The sequence below is a fragment of the Mobula hypostoma genome, chromosome 13, assembly GCF_963921235.1.
Source record: "Mobula hypostoma chromosome 13, sMobHyp1.1, whole genome shotgun sequence".
Taxonomy (NCBI): Eukaryota; Metazoa; Chordata; class Chondrichthyes; order Myliobatiformes; family Myliobatidae; genus Mobula; species Mobula hypostoma.
In genome coordinates this window covers 78,640,098-78,656,154 of record NC_086109.1, presented here as the reverse complement: position 1 = coordinate 78,656,154, position 16,057 = coordinate 78,640,098, and the positions used below count along the sequence as shown (strand labels likewise).

At 38.7% G+C, this 16,057-nt stretch overlaps 1 protein-coding gene across 16 annotated transcripts in view; it reads right to left on the bottom strand.

The window, feature by feature from the left end:
- sema6dl (sema domain, transmembrane domain (TM), and cytoplasmic domain, (semaphorin) 6D, like) overlaps positions 1-16,057 on the bottom strand; it is a 357,548-nt gene that overhangs the window by 256,355 nt on the left and 85,136 nt on the right. For 14 of the 16 annotated variants that reach the window (XM_063066000.1, XM_063066003.1, XM_063065998.1 and 11 more), the window contains exon 2: positions 4,465-4,545. The exons of the other annotated variants lie outside the window; for them this stretch is intronic. The gene's annotated coding sequence lies outside the window, so the exon portion shown is untranslated. The remainder of the gene's footprint in view (positions 1-4,464; positions 4,546-16,057) is intronic. 16 annotated transcript variants of the gene reach the window in all.

Genomic DNA, 16,057 nt, shown 5'->3' with positions numbered 1-16,057 from the left:
AAGATCCAAACCTAGCAACTCTGTTGGGTATATTAGCAGGTGAGCATTAACATATTTATATATTTTTTTTCCTGACTTGCCATATTAAAACAAATATGCAGTCACTAATTTTTAAATAGTTGGTTTGCTTGAAGATCATATGAACACATCGACTGTCTGCCCTAATAGACTGACAACTGTAACTTTTGGAGTCAAGTTTAATCATTTGGATGTGCAATGGTTTAGCAGCAGGGGTAAAGATCGCTCTCCAAGATCAGAAAACCATGACTTGCTGAATGTACAGTCTCTAGTGGATGTTGCAAAGTTTGAAGTTGAACTGTGTGCAATTCAATAAAGTGTGCTTCTCCAACAGAGTATCGATTGATAATAATTTTATTGGTGTCTCTTATGGTACCACAGAAAGATTTAAGCTTTAAATCTATTCAAAACTTAAAGTCCAGATCCCAGATGTGAAATGGCCATGTGCAAATCCCTACTTTTTAAAATGCTACACATGTTGCTTCTTTGGCATGTTCTAATCTGGTTTTCTTTTGAAAGAGTTTGGTTCAATAATATATTGGCAAAGTCTTGCAAGCATTTTGTTCTGCAATGTTCTAGTTCAAACTCTTTACATTATGTCAATGGATGCAAATCCTCCAACAAAATCAGTGCTGGTTATAAACACAAGAGATTCCACAGATGTTGGAAATCCAGGATAACACACAAAAAAAACTGCTGGAGGAACTCTGCAGGTCAGGCAGCATCTACGGAGAGGAATAAAGAATAGACGTTTCGAACCGAGACCCTTCATTAGGAGCTGACGAAGGTCTCGGCCTGAAACGTCGACTGCGCCTCTTCCTATAGATGCTGCCTGGCCTGCTGCGTTCACCAGCAACTTTGATGTGTGTCCCTTCATTAGGACTCCATTTGTTCTTGTCCTGATAAAGGGTCTTGGCCCAAAACAATAACTCTCTATTCCTCTCAATAGATGCTGCCTGACATGCTGAGGTTGTGTTTGTTAGTGCTAGTTATAAAGAGGAGTTGTAGTTTGTTCAGCTTGGACACAAGCTATCGTGTGCTGAACTATCTGCACTTCATTACATCCACTAACCCCTTCCTGTGGTCTACTTATTAATCAATATTACTATGGTGACAAAGATAGTCTCAGTAGGCAGAAATACCCTCCTTTAATCTAGATCAGGGGTCCCCAACCTTTTTAATGCCATGGACCCCTATCATTAACCGAGGGGTCTGTGGACCCCAGATTGAGAACGCCTGATCTATGAGGACACTGTACTTGTGTGCTGATCTCGAAGAATTTGATTCTGAGGGTAGCATAAGACAATGAACCAATGGTCATTTTTGCACTCTGGAGAACCGGCTGGCTCACTTCATTACATGGCACTGAAACAACTTTGATCATATATAAATTAAGATAATCACAATTTACTGCTGCCCCTGCCAGAGCAGAGCAAGTAGAGTTTCTCTATTTTTAATCACATATTCCCAGATACAAAGCCTAACTTTTATAACGATAAAATAACATGACAGATCTAGCAAGCTCTGCTCAAATATATTACTGTGTTTTTTTTATCTCTGGTGTAATAATTAATGACTGGCAATGGAATTTTTGTTCCAAAGCAATATAATTGTGACAACCACAAGTATCCTTGAGCTAGATGTACAGATCATTGAGCCTGATAAGCCGCGAGATTTCTTTTCTTGCATTTGCTGGTTGTCTATAATTTAGGACAAGGGATTTGGTGCAATAATCTCTAAATCTCTTAATTTACATCTTGTTCATATGCTGTCTGAAGATTGCAAACTGGCATAGAAAGAGCAAAACCAAATAAAAGATTAGTGACCTGTAGCATTAACTCTATTTCTCTCTCCACAGATGCTACCTGGATCTGCTGATTAATTCCAACATTATCTGTGCTTATTTTAGGTTTCAAGGATCTGCAGTATGTGATATCTAGTTACAAGAGTGAAAACCAATCAGTTGTGCTGGTAATAGAGGAGAAAAAACCTTTGGCCAATAATGGTGAGTTGGCCATCGAAGCACCTCCTCAAATCAAGGTAAAACATGACCCATTTCCTGTAAGACACTGTTAATCAATATTATAGTGTATTTCCCTCCCTCTACTTTCATGAAGACACAGAACTATACTGCCCAATGGCAGTAGCAGTGTGAAATAATCTCAGTAGTTCATTGCACATGAATCTGGATAGTGAATTCTGGCAAACTATTTAATACTGGAGGGAGTCACACATATTCTGAACATTAACATGCATGCACATGCACTTTCAAGAAATGGGCAGGATGCTGTGGGACTTTTTTGGGCAGGAATCAAAGCATGAAGCACAGATTGTGTTTTCCTTCGTCCTCATTGGTACTAGGACAACCGTGGGACAGTTCAATTTGACACACGCTGGGAACTGAACCTGTGATACATGTGGTTTGAATACGCTTAATGTTACACTATAATGAAGGGAAATATAGATAATCCCAGAAATTATAAACTGGCTGAGTCTCATTTAGTGGTAGGAAAGCTATTGGAGAGGATTCTTAGGCATGGGGTTTATGAACATTTGGAAAAATGTCACCCAAGTAGGTAGTGTCACTATGGCTTTGTACAGGGCAGGCTATGTTTACTAACTTCATTTAATTTTTTGGAGATGACCACGAGGGTAGAGCATTGGATGTTGTCTACAAAGATTTTAATAATTATATTATTTTATTATTTTATTTTTATTTTATTATTTTAATAATAATAATTAAAGATTTTAATATATATATATATATATATATATATGACCTGGATGAAAATGTAAATGGGTGGTTTAGTAAGTTTTCTGATTACACGAAGATTGGTGTCCTTGTGGATTGCATGGAAGGCTGCCAAAGGATACAGCAGGGTATACTGTAAGTCAGCTGCAGTTATGAGCAGAGAAACTGCAGATGGAGTTTAATCTTGGCAAGTATGAGGTGTTACACTTTCGGAGATCTAATGAAAAGGAAAATTACAGGGTTAATGGCAGGTCTCTTCACAGTGTTGATGTACAGAGGGATACTTTAAGTCCATCACTCCTGAATGTGGCCGCACAAGTTAATAGGGCGGTAAAGAAAGTGTAAGGCATGCCAACTTGTATGATCGAGGCACTGAGTCAGCAAGTTATGTTGCGGCTTATAAAACTCTGTTGAGGTTGCATCTGGATTATTTTATTCAGTTCTTGTTACCCCTTTCTAGGAAGGATGTGGAAGCTATAGAGAGGGATCAGAAAAAGGTTTACCAGAATGCTGCCTGGATTAAACAGCATGCGCTATTAGGAAAGACGGGACAAACTAGGGCTGTTTTCTTTGGAGTGGTAGAAACTGAGGGGAGACGGAAAGACATTTACAAGGTTATGAAAGGCATAGATAAAGTAGCAGCTGATATCATTTTCACCATGGTCAAAATATCAAAGAACCAAGGGCATGCATTTAAGTGGAGGGTGGGAAAGTTCAGAGGAGGTGTGCAAGCCAAGCTTACTTTTAAAACTACAGAATAGCAGATACCCCGAATGCACTGCCAGGCGTGGTGGTGGAGGCAGATGTGATAGAGGCATTTAAGGGCCTGTTAGATAGATATGTCCGCCAAGAGGACCTTGTTGTGGTTTGGAGGCTAGCATGCCTCAACGACCCAGAGAGCAATGTTGGTTGGAGTTAGGTCCTTGTTCTTTGGCTCTTGAGAGGGTCACCGAGGCCACACAGGTCACAGGGCAGACTAAGAGTGGTCAACTGGTCCTCAAGTTCAGGGCTTCAGCTCAGGGCTAACAACCCTGACGTAAAACAAACTTGTTACGGAAAAAGCAATGAAGAATCCTTCTACATCTAAATGCAACAGTATTCCTGAAACTCCATCCAGGACTTGCATGACTGACAGTAGTGAGAACAGAGAGGAAGCTACTGACACGATGAAGGACACCCTGAACACCACCAGAGATGAAGGACCTTCATTGCTGCTCTAAACAACAGTGGCGTAACAGACAGTAAGTAAATAGGATAGATACATGAATGTGCAGAGAATGAAGGGAAATGGACCATGCGCAGGCAGAACGGATTAAGTGTCATTAGCTTAATTTGTTCGGCACAACACAGTGGGCTTAAGGGCTGTTCCTGTGCTGTACTGTTCTAGGTTCCACAGTGTTTTCATCCAACAGTGTCAGTGGCAAAGCTCTCAAATCCCTTCATTCGGTTGTTTTGCCCACACAAGTATGCATTGTTCTAATTTCTGTAAAGCAGACAAAATTATTCTACAAGTTTGAATTGGTTGCGTTGCGTCAAAGAAATCAATGAATCATTAGCCGACACACCTTCCAGTCACGATGACCTCAGTGCGCCGAACCCTGCAGGGTTCTTTCAAATGTTGTAAACTTTGGTAAATAGTTTTAAACAACATGAGACAACATACGTGGTTATTAAAAGTCTGTAGCATATCTTACCAGCTGAAATGGCCCTGAAGAAGCTGGGTCTGATTTGAACAAGGCTCAAGTTCATACAAGCTCAAACAGTAATGTTCCAGTCTGGAATGAAGAAACAAAAGCTCATGATTTAACAAATCCTCCACTGGTCGTGAGGGTGCAGTGCCTGCATGCTAGTTTCTTTGGAAAAGTCAAACACAAGCTTTATTGTATTCCTGCCAAATATATTCAGAATACAGCACTAAGTTTTTAATCATACTCATAAAAATGCAATGCAATTCACGCAAGGTAAACATTTAGAACTGTTTCTCAGTAGCACCCACACAAGGAGACATCATTAATGCTGCAGTTTAATAATTAGACAACACCCATGTTGTGGCAGAGTAGAATTTGTCACGCGAGTATCAAATTGGCATGCATACCCATTTAGCTCTCAAAGATTTCTTCTCACAATACTATTCCCTGAATTTCACACTGTTGTAAACATTATTTGGATGGTTCAATACTCTACTCCAGTACAGTAACATTTTTTTAAAACAATTTACCCAACACTGGAGAAAAATTAGCAGAGTAAAATTGAAAGAATTCAAATTTTATGATATTTCCAAATTTCATACTGAGGAGGCATTAATTTTGCACATTTATGCTGTGTTTAAAATTTTTATCCAGAGAAGTCTTTGATCTTCATTTCAATGCATCCGCACCAATAAAAAAAATATTGCGGAAAGCTGACTGGACTGTGTAAAATTCTCATAAAAGTATAAGGTGAGGGTGAAAAATGACAGGAGTTAAAATGTACTGTACGTTTTAGTGACTGAGTGCAAGTGTTTACATGAAGCAAAACGTTTTGAAACGTCAGCTACAAAAGTTATTTATCAAAAAGTAGTAAAACATCGCTGGAAAAAGCCAGATGAATATAAAATATTAACATAATAATGGTGATATGTTGAAATCCAAGAAGGCAAAGTCTCAAAAATAAGCTCCAAAATAGAGGAAGGCAAGGTTGATGGTGAACCCCAGGTTGCGATCCACAAGTAATTGTTACAAACTATAGTGAAAATAATATAGGCGATATATTTTTGTTTGAAAGTAGCATTTACAAAACAATAGTAACTTACTTTGAATTTTGAGCATTGACCAACTAAGAATTGGAGTGATTGGGATAGTGGCAAAGAAAATTCTGAAAAAATAGCATCCATATCTATGTATATGTTCATGCCTTCTGAAGTCAGAAGGCATAAGCATACTGTATACATCCGTAATAAAGCAGAGAATAGCCTATTAGGAACAAGAGTTGCATCATAATATAGACAAAAGCCCTCATTTCTGGTATCAAAGCACCTCTGATGATTTGAGCAAATAGTCAAAGTCATTTTCAATTTCTTGAATACAGCCAAACCTTTGTTGAATAAATAGTGATCAATAATCACCTCTGTGCAAATAATGTTGGTAATTTTAACTTGTTTAAATCTGAAGGCATGAAGGCACAGATTTTTTGTTGTTTGGTTGTTCACAGAAATCTGGAATTCATAGCGAAGTCACAAACAAGAGAAAATCTGCAGAAGCTGGAAATCCAAGCAACATACACAAAATGCTGGAGGAACTCAGCAGGCCAGGCAGCTTCTATGGGAAAAAAGTACAGTCGACATTTCGGGCCAAAACATCGACTGCACTTTTTTCCATAGATGCTGCCTGGCCTGCTGAGGTCCTCCAGCACTTTGTGTGTGATTCATAGTGAAGTGGTTATTTTCAGGTTTAAAAAAATACAGGTAACCAATAATAGACCAATGTTTTCTTAGTTGTTTTTAATTAATTTTTCATTAGGATGACTCAGAGGGCGGAGCATAGTCAAGATGGTGCTAAACGGCGACTCCTTTACTTGCATCTTCAGAAACAGCTCTATTTCTATCTTTGATATCTCTTTTTTTCTTTTCAAGGTTCTTTCGAAGACCCTGACCTGGAGTTACACTTTGACTTTGGTTCTTTGTGGAAATGGGACCCGCTCTCAGGGCCTCACGACCGACCACTTTTTGATATCCTAAGGACGTGGCCTGGAAGACTAGTGCACCTTCAGGGTGCTGGATTTTCGTGGCTCTGAAGATGGGCTGATTCAAAGCCAGTGCCCCTGACTGAGGCGTCGCGGGAGAACATGGAACATCGGGAGCAGCAGGTTAGCTGCTGGCTGTGTGCCCAGAGACCGAACCTTTCTGGGCACAGAGCTCGGAAGAAGCGATGCAACAGATTTTTAACACCATAAATCAGTGAGTTGTTTGTTAAGTCTCCCCTCTCGCTGTGTAAAGGGGACACCTCTTTTTCCCCTTGTTAGGGAGGGAGAGAGCCTGTGGTATGTTGAATTACCAGGTGAACAAGCAGTCTTTGTGGTCCTGCAAGTCTGCATCTTTACTGATGCTTTGCTGCATGCTTGAGTGCTCGGTGGAGGGCGCCAATGCTTGTTTGCTGGTGGGGGAGGTCATTGCCTTGGTGCTGCTTGTGCATGGGAGAGGGGAGCTGGGGGGGGTGCTTTGGGGCTCTAACGTCACTCATTCTGTGGGGCACTCCTCTGTTTTCGTGGATGTTTGTGAAGAAAAAGAATTTCAGGATGTATATTGTATACATTTCTCTGACATTAAATGTACCTATTGAACCTATTGTACAATTACCTTATTCACCACGTACATTTACATGTATTAGGAATTTGCTGTGGTGTGTTGGTCAGGGCACGACATGTAATACAAAACAACAACATTCAACAATTATAAAGAAAAAATATATTTTTTAAAATTAGAGGTTAAAGTATAGTTATGGAATAAAATAATAACAGATACAATAACATTGAAAAGAAGCGTTAATTCATATGGGGGATTGCATTTTAGAATCAGATGCCACTTATTTTATACTTCAAAAAGCCACTTAGAAGGAAACAGATCCTCTCTGTCACAAATACAACTGTAGACAATGTTCAAATGAACTTGACCCATGTAAAGGTTCATTTAACTATAGCTGTAATCACAGCTCTGTTAATGAAGATAGGAAATACCAAAGTAAGATTGTGTAATGATATTGGGTTTGCTGACTGCGAAGTTTTAAACTCAAATAAAGATCTTAAGCTCCATCTGATATAGATAGGTACTGTTACCTTCACTAAAGGGAGGCTATACAGCAAGAACCCAATCTTCAAAGACTAATTCACTTCCTTGGTTATCCTCCATGGTGAGATTAGGTGCCAATACCCACTACTGGAGTGGTGGTTCCCACTTCCCTACCAAGAAGGGGATACTCCCAGCTAACAAAGTAGTTTAAACACAGTTAATTTTCAGTGATACATGCTTAAATACAAACAACATTCCTAAAACATATTTAAAACTCAGAGGATTTCTATCTTAAAAAAGACTTCTAAATTGCAGATCATTTCTAAAACACAAGGATTTCCAAATTACAGGTACAATTCCTATAAACTAAAAAGACACATCCATGAGCTGCAAATGAACCAGTTACTCAACACAGAAATGGAACTCAGAGGAATAGATTCTAGTTCACCTTCTGTTTCTATTATGTTTCTTGATGTTCCTGGACCAGTCCCAGATACCCTGAACTGTTCGCTAAATGTATACTGTTTCTCTCCACTTGGGTGACTTCACACAGATGCGATATTCTTTCAGATACCTTTTATCACAAGCAATCCAAAAGCTTCTGGAGACATAGATCCCAAGGAACCACGATTAATGTTGTGAAGCTGACTCCATTAGTACACAAATCTTCCAAATTATTAATATATCAGCTATTTAAAATGCTAATATTATCAATCTAGTCTGCAAGCTTCCTTGAACTAAACAACTTAGCCAGCGTTGACTGCTTTAAACGATCCAAATTAAATAACACATCGTCTTGTACTGCAGTTCTTCAGCTGTTAGACCAGGTGCTATGGGGCCAATTTTTATATAGACATTGCTTGTTTGCAAAGCTCAGTTTTTAAACTTCAAACTGATTACTACTTGTCAGTTACATTAAGAACTGAACTCCTGTTTATAACCAGAAACTAAACAACAAACATTGGTTGACGTTTAACATATTCAAAAACAACTGTTTCATCTTTACAAGTGGCAGCTGCTGTGTTTAGAAAGCTGAGCTTGGAGAAAGCTCAGGGCAGTGAATATCTATCACACTGTGTGGTATCTGAGAGTAAACTGGTTACATCTGCAGAATTTATATCATTTTGATGGCCTCTGAAATACAAATGTCAATCTACACTCAGTAACCACTTTATTGGATACAAGAGTGGAACCGTGTATGGTCTTCTGTTGTTGCAGCCCACTACTTCAAGGTTTGAAGTACTGTGCATTCAGAGATGCTCTTCTGCACACCACTGCTGTAATGCGTGATTATCTGAGTTACTGCCACCGTCCTGTCAGCTTGCACCAGTCTAACTATTCTCTTCTGACCTTTCTTATCAACAAGGCATTTTCGCCCACAGAATTGCTGCTCAATAGATTTTTTGCACCATTCTCTGTAAACTCTAGACACTGTTGTGCATGAAAATCCCAAGAGATCAGCAGTGTCGAACGACCCCATCTGGCACCAACAATTATTCTATGGTCTAAGACACTTCAATCACATTTATTTCCCATTCTAAATTTTAGTCTGAATAACTACTGAACCCCTTGACCATGTCTGTATTATTTTATTCATTGAGTTGTTGCCAAATGATTGGTTGTTTAGATATTTGCATTAACGAGCAGGTTAACGTGGCCACTGAAGGTACGTTACAATACACACAAAATACTGGAGGAACTCAGCAGGCCAGGCAGCATCTATGGAAAAAAGTACAGTCGATGTTTCCATAGATGCTGCCTGGCATGCCAAGTTCCTCCAGCATTTTGTGTGAGTTGCTTGGATTTCCAGCATCTGCAGATTTTCTCTTGTTTGAAGGTATGTTACAGCTTGTAGAACAGACCACTGCTTAAGCTAGTGTAAGGTAGGCATTAAATCTTTACTCAGTTGTATTTTTCCCTAACTGGAAAGATCAATTGAGAATATTTTGATCTTAACAATCAGACTGCTCACCTATAAATCTTATCAAAATGAAATAAGAATTATTATTATGGTTTCTACTGACATTTGCCCATTCTACAAAGCTTCTCAAGTTACCCTTAATATTATGTGTCTATTCAAGATAAAGTAATTCCACTGCACTACATCAGCTGAAGTGATCAGTTAATCCCTTGCGTAAATAAATATAGACTTCAATTTATTCTACAGAGCAACAAAATGAATCATCTTGCTAATGGGAACCTGGCATTTTTGATCCCAACTGGAATCGACAAATTATGTTGAAAACATTGACCTTTTTACCTTGTGTTACTCAATGATAATGACGTTATTTCAAGTCATTTGTCACTGAATTGGAAAAGCACCTTGTATAGTGCCTTAGTACAGATTATATGCCTTTTAGGATTTTCTATGTTGTAATCACTGCTGAGGGGTGGACAATATTGCCCAAAATCCACTTACTTCTTCTTCATTGGACAATCCCTTCACCCCATGAATCAATTAAGTGAATCTCCTCTACATTGTTTCAAGAACAAGTATACACTTTGGTTAAATGGAGGACTGGGATCTTCCCATTTGCATAGCTTTGCTTCAGTCTTTGAAGAAGCCGTATCATGTATTGAACATGAGATTCTGCAGTGCTCAGATTTTCCAGAGCAACACACAATATACTGAAGCAACTCAGCAGGTTAGGCAGCATCTATGGAGGGGAATAAACAGTTGATGTTTCGGGTATCAGTATCATTTTAATGAGATATGAATCCCTCAAATCAAAAATAAACACATGGACCTCATTACCTCGTTGTTCCTTAACTACAAAGCTTTCATGAGTTTTGTTTCTGAACTGCAAAAGTACCTCATTTCATGACTTAAGATCCACATGTAAAATTAAAATGCATATTCACCATAATTTATAAAGGCAGGTGGTTTCAAACATTAAAACACTTTGTTCTGACGTACTTTGATCATCAATGAGAAAACAGTATTTTGACACCTCTAAATTAGGGGTTCCCAACCTTTCCTATGCTGTGGACCCCAAACATTAACCGAACGGTCCATGGACTCCAGGTTGGGAACCCCTTCTCTAAAGCCACAATATAAAGAAAGCCTGGTCACTACAGGGTGCACAGTATAAATGGCCTAATAGTTGATGAAGTGGACGATAATCAGAATAGAAGCTTCATAAAAAGATTGCAGCAACCTACCTGACTTTAGTCTGAAAAAACTGAACATAAATGGGGTATGAGCAAAGAAGAAAAAGCCTTAAAATTCTCCAGAAAATCTGTCAGGACCTGGAGCTTTCCATGAATGTAGTGAACGTACAGCCTCGGCTATTTCTTTGTGAGAAGTACATTGATCCAACTGTTTTCAGTCATCAACAGAAAACGTAGGGATATTTATTTGGTCTAAAAAGTTATCCATTACAGTATTATCTTTAAGAAGATCAGTACTATAAAGTTTGGAATAATATTCTCTAAAAGTATCATTTATTTCTAAATGATCAGTTGTCCTAATGACGTTAGCTTTATAAATTTCCTTAGTCTGTCGTTTAGCACTAGAAGTTTTAATTTTGTTAGCCAATAATTTACCTGTTTTATTTCCATGAATATAAAATTGACTTTTATCCTTTAGGAGTTGAGTTTCAATAGGGTATGTTAACAAAATATCATATTTAGCTTTAATTTCAACCAGTCTTTTATATACAACAGGATCTGAAGTCAAAGCATATTCTTCATCAAATTGTTTCAGCTGTTTGGCTAAATTAATTCTCACTTTATTAGCTTTTTTCTTAACACTTGCAGTATAAGAAATGGTTTGTCCTCTAATATATGCTTTAAAGGCATCCCATGTGACAAGGCTAGAAGTCTCCTCTACCGTATTCCCTTCCAAAAAAAAAGTGATTTTCCTCTCCAAGAACTTTAAGAAATCCTCATCAGATAACAGAGTTAAATTAAAATGCCAGAATCTGTTTGTCCGAGGAAAACCAGGAAGATTTATGGATAAAAGTTCAGGAGCATGTTCAGAGATAGCAATCTCTTTATATTCACAAGATCGAACTAATGGAATCATTTGGTTATCAATAAAATAGTCAATTCTGGAATACGCATGATGAACATGACAGAAAAATGAGTATTGGCAGAAAAAGTGCAGAGAAGGTTTACAAGGATGTTGCCAGGACTTGAGAAACAGAGTTACAGAGAAAGGTTGAAGCGTAGAAGAATGAGGGGAGATTTGATAGAGGTATATAAAATTATGATGGGTATAGAGTGAATGCAAGCAGGCTTTTTCCACTGAGGCTAGGGGAGAAAAAAAACCAGAGGACGTGGGTTGAGGGTGAAGGGGGAAAAGTTTAAAGGGAACATTGGGGGGGGGGCTTCTTCACACAGAGAGTGGTGGGAGTGTGGAATGAGCTGCCAGATGAAGTGGTAAATGCGGGCTCACTTTTAACATTTAAGAAAAACTTGGACTGGTACATGGATGAGAGGTGTATGGAAGGATATGGTCCAGGTGCAGATCAGTGGGACTAAGCAGAAAAATGGTTCGGCACAGCCAAGAAGGGCCAAAAGGCCCGTTTCTGTGCTGTTATGTTCTATGGTTCTATGGTTATTAATTCCCAATGGCCAGCAATCCAAACATTTCACCAAACAACATCCGTGTATTTAAATTGTCTGGCTAATAGTTTGAAAAATAACTTAAACGTCCCATTTAACTATTTCTCCATTTAACATAATAAGATATTTTGTGAAAGTCAACAAGTACAAAACAGTGAATCACTTCAATTGCAAGTCAAGCATTTTGTTACAATGCATGTCACACAGCCCACAGCAACACAATCACTGCCACAGTACCAAAGACAGGCAACACTAAAATAAAAAAAGTGTTGAGGAATCAGAACAAATCTATATTCCCCTGCATGAATGTTCTTTACAATTGGGAACAAAGCAAAAAATGCTGGTAAGTCTCACAAGGTGTAGGTGTATCTGTGAAAAGTAACAAGAGTGAAGCATAAACACGAGAAAGTCTGCTGATGCTATTAATCCAAAACACAACACACACAAAATACTGGAGGAACTCAGCAGGTCAGGCAGCTCATACGGAAAAGAAAAAACTAGTAAACGTTTCAGGCCAAGACCCTTCTTCAGAACTCACTTGTTTTTAATTTTGCAGTTGAATCCAGACCTACCAAGTGTTATGGGCACTTTTGGCTTTTGTTTCAGATTGCCAGCATCTGCAATTTTTTGACTTATATTTGATTAGAAACCAGATATAACTCTATAGGTACCAGTCGTCCTTCACAATTTTATGATCAGTAATTGTACAGAATAGATTTCGTTAAAATATTTACAAGGAAGATGTAAACAATGATCACACAGCAAGAGAATAATCCAGCTAGAATTATTGACTTCAATATAGATCAGCACTAAAAATAAAACAAAAAATATCTTTAGGGATGCATTATATTTATTCAAAATTATTAAGAGAAGCATGGGATTAAATTAGTGAGGTATTGGTAATTAAATGAATGCTAGCTTGATCCTGTAGATTTGAAAGAATTACCTTTTTTAAAAAATAACAAAATAAGCTCAAAACAGCAGAAGACAAATTGTATTTGTATCATTACCAGATTAAATTCATGAGGGTGATTTTTTAATGTAAAAAAAAGCAGCCAAAGATTGAGAAGGGGAATTTGTGCCCAACAAACATCCACCTTTCATCCCTGAGGAAATAAATTCTTAAATACTTTGAAAAGCCTTAACACATTGCACGTTCTCTTCCAAGGTTTACAAAATAGAGAAAGTAAGATATTGCAGAAGAGCAAGGCAGAGTTACAGGAAAAATATGGGGAAATTTGGATCTTCCAGTTAATGAAGGAAAAGTGATCTTAATGAGGAAGAGAAGAAAGAAAAAACATAGCATTAAAGTCAAGATAATGAGATGGAATATGAGGCTAAATGGCAAAAGGCAAATGATATCTTACACTAAATTATTTCTTCATACAAAGTCTGATCAACAAGTGGACTAGAATTGAATTGGAAGGCAGAGTAGTGTAGTGGTTAATACAATCATTTTACAGCACCAGTGATCACTGATCAGGGTATGATTCCCACCTCTCTCTGTACATTCACTCCATGAGTACATGTGTTTCCTCCAGGTGCTCTGGTTTCCTCCCACATTTCAAGGGCATATTGCTAGGGTTAGTGAGTTGTGGGCATGTTACATTGGGGCCGGAAGCATGGCAACACGTGCAAACTGCCCCAGCTCATCACCAAAGAAGCAGTGACATAAGCGACTCATGTATCAAGTGGCAAATAAAGCTAATCTTCCTCTTTCTGCGTCAAATAGGAGGGGGAACCACACACTTATTTGTTAAGAAATAACCTTTGGGACAATGGAAGTGCTTTCCTAGATGATGGGTGATTCAATTTGAGATCCCCATCTAAAACTTTTTATGTCTATATATTCTTTGCTGCTGATACTTACTAATGAAAGTAACAATGTTGGAGTTACCAATCAAACATTCTCCATCGTAATGGCATTAGGTGGAACTACGATGCACAAAAATACACAGGCTATGGTACACTGACTTGCTGAAGACACTGAACTTTCATTTTTATCTGCTGCTTTTGTTAAGTCACAAAGACATCCTCTGTGACATTCCTTCAAGTGTCTCCAATGCTGTCTTCTCCTTCCACCCCCCACCGAGATACTTGCTGTACTCTGACTACAGGATTTCAGTTCTATTTAGGCTCTTTCGCTCAACTCTGGATTTTTCTGCTGCTCTCTTTACTGTATTCTTGCTGCTTCCTGAACTTATTTAATACTTCTGCTGCCAATTTCCATCCTGATGTCATGTTCATATTGTCCATGTCGGATTTTCCCTTCCTTTTTTGACATTTCTATCCTCATCTCAAGAGGTGGCTAGTAAGCAAAAACCATTATAGACTTATCAACTCCTACAACTACCTCATCTATACCTGCTCCCACTCTGCACCCTGTAAAGACTCACCAATGCCTTCACAATGTCATTCAATTTTGATTACCTAAGGCCTTCCCTCTATCACAGCTGACCGAGCTTTCAACCATATTTCCTTTTCCCTGCTACCACAAAAGTACAGGACAAGCATGGTTGTTCTCATTTTCCAACATAATAATCTGCACATTCAATGGATCATGCCCCTTAATCCGTAGAATGGGTACCACAGTAGCGTAGCAGTTAGCATGATGCTTTTGCAGTTCAGGGCGTTCCAGAGTTCTGAGTTCAATTCCTGCGCTGTCTGTAAGATGATTTATGTTTTTCCCATGAACTGTGTGGGTTTCCGCCGGGTGTTCCGGTTTCTTCCCACAGTCCAAAGACATAGCAGTTAGTAGGTTAACTGGTCATTATAAATTGTCCTGTGGTTAGGACAAGGTTAAATAGGTGGGTTACTAGGTGGTGCGGCTCAGTGGACCAGAAAAGCCTGTTCCATGGTGCATCTCTAAATAATGAACAAATAAAATAAATAATCCCGCCTCCATTGTATTCCACCAGAGATATTCTCCCCTCCCTTCTCCTTTCTAGGTTCCAAAGGGATAATTTTTCTCCACAATGTCCTCGTCTACTCCATCATCATCACCAACACTCCACTACTCATGGAACTTTGCAACGCAAATGCAGGAAATCCAATACCTGTACTCTTGCTCTCTTTCTGCCACCCCGCCCCCCCAGGTTCCCAAGCCAATGCAGCAATTCACGCGTATTTCTTCCTAACTCATACCTGACGTGCTTTCTTTTGCACTGAAAACTAACTCAGATTGGGTGAATGCTTTGCAAAACACCCCCAATTCAGTTAGTAAGGGTGACTGAGCTTCCAGCTTCCTGTCACTTCAATTCTCTTACCTCATCCTCACTCAGCCCTCCGCTTTCAGACTCCTACATTGCTCCAACAATGTGTAGCATCTCATCTTCTATTTAGGTAGCTCTCAGAGTTAAACATCAGGTGCAAGGTTGATTTTAACAGTATCAGATAAACTTCTCTTCAGTTTCAGTAAGGGAAGTGGTACAGGATCTGAAGGTTCACACCCAACAATTCAAGAACAGATTCTTTTTCTCCACCAGCAGTGTTCTGAACAGTTCATTAAATCTGTCTTATTGTTCCTTTTTTTTATGTTTGTAACTTTATACTTTTACACTACACTGCTGCTGCAAAGCAACAAATTTCACAACTTATAAGTCAACGATAATAAATCTGACTCTGACGTGACTATAGCTTTCCGTTCCAATTTTCTCTTCCCGTCTCCATATGTCTGTTTTAAAGTAATTGTTACCTTTGCAATTTTCAAAGATACTCTATTTTTTCCATCCAGCCCCTCTCTGAAACTTGAAACGCAGATGTTTTCCCTACTTTCCAGTTCTTGCGAAGGGTTCTTGACCCAAAAAAGTCGTCTCTTTCTCTGCCCACTAATGCTGCTTGACCCGCTGAATGCTTTTGGCATTTTCTTTCTTTGTTTCTGGCTACTCTATATTGGACTGACACCACTTACAAGATCTCTCAAGCTTTTGAACTGCCTCCACATCAGAACACAGTGG